Genomic DNA, 6,708 nt, shown 5'->3' with positions numbered 1-6,708 from the left:
AACTGCTCTAAGAATAGTTCTGATGTTGGGAAGGAGAGTCGGTTAACTGAATCAGTTAAGAGTTATAGAGTTAACTGAATCAGTTAAGGTGAATGATTTATACTCCATCCAGTGTTAGAACAAGAGAGATAAAGTAATCTGATAGCCTATCAGTGATAGGTATTGGTGTAGAAACAGAACATATGGAGCAACGTTCTGCTTATCATGATTCATTTCCTCTGCGTATACACTGATTAATAATGCGGTTGAATATCGTTGTGGTTGTGAATGTATTATCACCAATCAAAATGTCAAGTGCGTAAACAAGACTTGCATGTACAGTTTTCAAGATGGCCTCCATTGTAAAAGTCTCGTGTTCTAAAACTCACGCTGTGTTGTGCTAGTTTACTCCCTGATGACTCTTGCAGGGTCTTGTCTTGATACCATAACTTTTACTGGGAATAACCATTCTCTCGAACTGATAACTCCATGTGTCTCTCTAGGCTTATCTGGGAATCTGCTACCGAGTTATGTAACAGTGGACTCCCTGATGCTTTTCAGGGTTTAGCCTATAATGTCTTGGTAATTTCTCTGTTCAAATCCTTGTTGCTTTCACCTAGTCTTGTACATATTTGTCTTATTTTAGCTCAATTTATCACGGTACAGAGACAGAGGCAGAGCTCACCAATTACCCTTTGATCCAGGGATTGCCTAAGATCTTCCCATATACTATATATCTCTCTGCATTTCAAACGCTGTGTTTCCCTTCACATTCAAAAAGAAATACTCAACTTTGAAAAAGGTATTAAGTTTGGCTGTTCTAAGGAGAAATCACATCATTGTTAGCTCTTAATGTATAGCTGGTAGTTTTTCCACTGTATAAATATAGCTAATGTATATCTGGAACATATGTGATAGGGAATTAAACTTGTAAAGTTTTTTTAAAGACTTTTAAATGAGTTAAAGTTTCAAAGATCAATAATCTTACTAATCTGCCTTTAAAAAAATGTAATCACTTTTGCTTTTTTAAAGACTCTTTAGCTCCGTTTGACACTAAAGACCTCAACATCTATTTTCATGATTTTTCTGAAAGTTAGAATTTAAGTCTTACCCGTCGAAGTCTTAAACAATCACAGCCATAATATTTTATTATTGAGGAGACATTGTTACATACTATCAACTTAATGGTTTGTGTTAAAAGCGGAGTTGAGATGTGCTCAAGGATTGAATCTCTGGCAAAACAACTCCATAGAGGTCAATGATGTATTCAATTATTCAAGGGTTATCGGAAAGGAAAATCCCGAGGGGGAAAGCAAATGAGATTGCTGCAGGTTGTTGTTCAACTTGTCTGTTACATATGTATAACCATGTTTAATACGTGCATGAGACTTCTGACTCTTCCTGTTTGTTTTCTTGTTACCTTAGCGTGCAATCTTTTGAACACGGATAGGAACAAGTTCAACATACAACGAAGGCTCAAATGATGGGCCCTCAACGTTGCTTCGAGTTCCCGGCTTAGTCAATCTGGTAAGACGAAATAAATATGTACTCAAGAGATCCTCATCATTGCATCTTCAATATGCTATATTCCATTGTGTATGAGAAACAAGAGCGTCTAAGAATCATAATGGACTAGGAGATGGTCCTTAAATGGATGATTTCCTACGCTTGTTTCTTTTCCATATCCGTTCTGTACACTTGTATGCCTTATGATATTTGGGTTAGCAATAGGTAATACTTTATAAATGTTTTCTTTCTTTAACAAAGAAACTTTCCCACTTTCTGGGCTTGCTGGTTATTTGCAAGACTCGAGTTCTTTCTGCTTATCCAGTCCACTTTCTATTTCCTTTATGTAATAAGCCTTCAAACTGCTCTTTCCTTTCTAGTTTCTTCACTATATTCAAAGGTCAAGACATCAACAGGTACAAAAACCTTAGTTTTGAATATGTTCAAGAACATGTTGGAACTAATGGGCTTCCTCTTACGTCTAACTTGTAGTTGCTTCTTTCATATACGTGTTTTTATCTGGACTCGTTTCTACTCAAGTTTCTGATTGAAGACTCATCATTTCCTAGTAAGTTATTAGATTTACTTACAAGAACGTTATTTACTACACTCGTTTAGGTGTTTATCTCACAGTTGACCTCATGCTTGCTTCCGATTAGACCTTTTAGCAGATTGTTTGCTTTCTCATCTCATAAGCCATTTTGTTATCCATTAAGAGGTTAAGCCGACTGCTATGTTGTGTGGCCATTCTGCACCTAATCTCGCTGTTTGTGATCCTATAACAGTTTCAGGGAATGGTGCTACAGCAGATTGTTCAGATTGTGTCAAAGAGGTACCACATTTGTGAATCGAAGGAAAAGGACGAAAACGCAGAGAGAGAGAGAGAGAGAGAGAGAGAGAGAGAGAGAGAGAGAGAGAGAGAGAGAGAGAGAGAGAGAGAGAGAGAGAGAGAGAGAGAGAGAGAGAGAGAGAGACAGAGAGAGAGAGAGAGAGAGAGAGAGAGAGAGAGACAGAGTTCTAGGATGAAAGATTGAAGAAGACAAAGAGGAAGAGGAAGAGGAAGAGAGAGTCGGTTAACTGAAGAAGAGGAAGAAAGAGTCTGTTAAACTGAATCAGTTAGAGACCAGTGAATGCTTTTATACTGTATCTGATATGTTTCGCTGGACCCGTTGTTAAAACAAAGAGATAGAGTATTTGATAGAGTAAACTGAATCAGTTAGAGACCGGTGAATGCTTTTCTATTGTATCCAGTGTCAGAACAAAGAGATACAGTTAACAGCAATTATATTACTTACTCTTGGAGAGCAGAACATATTTTTGCAGAAGGGTCACCTCGGAAGCTAGCTGCAAAACCTGGTCTTTTCTATGACTTAGCCTTAAAGACTGTGTTCTCCATAGTGTGCTCTGTGGTTACAATGAGTCATTATCATTACTGTTGTCGTTCGGCATTCAAGTGACCCGTGACGGCAGAGATGTTAGTGTTTTCTTAAAGTAAGAGTCTTAACATCAAGATATGTTAATTATACTTAGTAAAGCTTGACTTGGAGTGATTCTGTACATAACGTCACGGTTCCATACTATGATGAGAAATGAATATCCCAGAAAAACAAACCATATAGTTATTATGTTAACTGTTGTCAATTCATACTCCATCTGTTTCTTAATGTTACATATTCTAGCATTTTCACACATTTTAATAAAACACATTAAATTTGCATAATTTTTTGTGTTTATTTTTGTTCCATAATTTTAAACCAATAAAAATTTAGTAAGTGCAATTAAGTTTTTTGAAATTTGTAATTAGTTAATAAAACATGTCTTGAAAATGTAAAAAATAGATCTTTTTAAAACAATTTTTTTCTATAATATGTAATATTAAGGAAGAGAGGGAGTAGTATGATATATATAATATATATACAAACCATATAGTTAACCTGAATTTCAACTGGATTTGGTACACCGTATACCAAAGAGACCGATTATCGAAGGAGCAAGGGTTGTGAACCACACGTAAATAATCTAAGTTTTTAATTATCATTATCTATTTAATTTAGTCTCACAATATTAAGTAATCATATATTTCATTCGTAATTTTTTTTAATTACACAATCTAATCTAAACGGAAATCGAATATATAAACAATAGCAAACTAATTAAAAATCACACGTTCTAATTAACAACTATGCACAAATTAAATAATATTATATATATTTATTCTAATATTGTATTTCAATGAAATCCTATAACTTAACAAACCACTAAAAAACTTTTTGAAATAATACGAGTATATTACTCAATATAATAATTTCAAATACTCTATTAATGCCAATTTGACTGATAAAAAAGGGCCTAATAATATAACAACTGGGTACCATTTTTCTTTAAACTAACTTTTCCTCAAATCATGCAAATTAACAAACACATAACAAAAATCATATATTTTCGTTGTTTTATGAACGGGAGTACATTAAAAAAATCGAAACCAAACAATTTTAGTTCAAACAAATTTAAATGTGTTAAAAAGTTAAAAGTGATTACCATAATGTATATATATATATATATAAGTATTTTCGTTTTATTAAATTATAATTTTGTTAAAATGATAGTCCTGCCCTTTTGAAGAACTGGTATATTTCTACTTTATGTTAAAATAAAAGAAAACAAAAAGAAGAGAAGAGAACAAACTAACCCAAAATATATGCCAACAAACAGATTTTGGATGAACGCAAAAGATAATAATAGGATAACACTAATCTTCAAATAATAATAAAGAGATATAAAAGATAAAAAGAAAAGATTTCTTATAAAACTCTAGCTAAAGCAATATACTCTCCCATAGCTGCAAAACGAATAATTGGAGAGATAGAGATGGGAGGTTTGTGGTGGAAGGTAATAGCGGCATTGTCGATATTGGGCATCTCCATATCACTCTATAGGTTGTGTTCTTCATCGTGTTCGTTGCAGTATGCGAGCATCGGTGGCACAACCTTGTACGTGGTGATGTTACTTATGTTACACTTCCCAGCCACTATTCGCATCTACAAGGAACATGAGCCTCCTTTACCTGCACTACAAGAAAACATCGGGATACTGAGGGAAAAAATCGTCGGTATGTCGTCGGAATAACGCTATTCCGAGGACATACCGACGAAAAAAGTCCTCGGAAATAACTCCTCGGAAATTCATAATTCCTCGGAATTCCGTCGGAATTTTCCGACGGAATTCCGAGGAAACAAAATTCCGAGGATACTCCGAGGACACGAAGTTCGTCGGAAGGTTCCTCGGAAAATACCGAGGGAATTCCGATGGCCCAATCCTCGGAAGTTTCGACGAAATATTCCTCGGAATGTTTATCGGAAAATACCGAGGAACATTCCGAGGAACTCCTCTCCCTCGGAAAATTCCGAGGGAGTGGAGTTTCTCGGAAAATTCCGAGGAACTCTTTCCCTCAGAAAATTCCGAGGAACTTAAAGTTCGTCGGAATTTGCCGAGGGGAGAAAGTTCCTCGGAATTTTCCGAGGAACTCCATTCCCTCGGAATTTTGAAAAAATTTATTTTTTTAAAAATTTATTTTTTTTTTAAAATTAATTTTATTTTTAAAAATTAAAATTTTTAAAATTTAAAATTAAAATTGAATAAAACATAAAATAAAACATAGTAGATAATATTCAAATTTAAATAAAACATTCAGAGTTTTTGGAAAAAAAAAAAACTACGGGTCTTGAATGTTCGGGAACGTCTCGTTCGGGTACATCCTCTTCATCATCTCCATCATCTGCTCGTTCAGCCTCTTCTGGGTCTCATAGCCCGCCTGTTGAGCTGCCATCTGAGTCTCCAACGCAGATATCCGATCATCCTTGTCCTTCAGCTGAGCCGTAAGAACTTCTGGATCAACATACGCATGTGGTGCAGAAGAAGGAGCAGCCGACCGGGAGCGACGACCCAAACCGACCAAACGTCCCTTTTTCTTTGGAACCGACTGAAATATAAATAACCAAGTTTAGATAATTTAAATTGATGATAAAATAAAAATCAAGAAATAATTAAATTGAACTTTTAAAAAAAAAAAACTTACCGATTCAACGATTTCGTTGATTCGAACCCGAGACAAGTTGGTCGAGGCCGTCGAATCGTCATCATCGGTTTGAAGCTGAGACACTTCGTCATACACCTGAGTTTGGACCAGGTCGACCACGTCCCTCACAAGACCATCATCAATCTGGCCGGTCTTCTTGTTGGTATACGCCCTTTTCATAAGGGCGAGATCATCAACTGGGTGGCCTTCATTTTCTTCCGCCTTGAAAAAAAATAAATTAGACAAACATTAGAAATTTGAAAATGCAAAAAAATAAAATTCTGAAACTTAAATAATTGAAGAAAAAGCGGTTGAGCTTACCATGCGATCCGCCAGAGTGGCAATAGATTGAGCACCCAAGTTATGCTTGTAGATGCCCTTTCCTTTACGGTCGCTCCTGCGGTTGTTGGAGTTGGTGGAAGAAGTTTCTTTCGTCTCTTCTTTATCCCAATGCGCACACAACTCCTTCCAGACCGTGTCGTTCATCGACTTTGGGACCTTTTAATTTAAAAAAAAAAAGTTTAATAATTTTAAAAATAGTGTAATAAATTAAAAATTGTTAATAAATTAAAAACTACCTTGTTTACTTCCCACTTCTTCTTCCACTCGTACATCTGCTTCCCATAGTTGTCCATAACTTTATGGACAAAATGGTGATAGATAGAGAGCGTATCATCGGCATTCCAGTTGAATTCTTGCTGAAATAGTTTAAAAATAGTTTTTAAACACAAAAATATAATAGTTTAATAATTACAAAAATCGTCGTTTTAATAAATAAAAAATAGTTTAATAATTAAAAAAATAATTTAATAATTACCAAAATAAGTTTTAATAATATTTAAAATGTCTAATAAATATAGAAATTAGTTTAATAATTACAAAAATAAGTTTTAATAATATTTAAAATGTCTAATAAATATAGAAAATAGTTTAATAATTACAAAAAATAGTTTTAATAATATAAAAAATATAATTTAAAAATTAGAATACTTACCGCAAACTGCTGAAACCACAGATGCTGCTTCTCGACAGGGAAGTGAGTGAAAGTCGGATGTCCGCTGTCGAGGGCCGAGTACATCATACGGTTGATCCATGCGCTGATCCCATTCCCGGATCGGTTGAACCTAATAAAAAAAAAAATTATTAAT

This window comes from Brassica rapa, chromosome A09 (genome assembly GCF_000309985.2).
Source record: "Brassica rapa cultivar Chiifu-401-42 chromosome A09, CAAS_Brap_v3.01, whole genome shotgun sequence".
NCBI lineage: Eukaryota > Viridiplantae > Streptophyta > Magnoliopsida > Brassicales > Brassicaceae > Brassica > Brassica rapa.
This window is presented reverse-complemented; position numbering follows the sequence as displayed.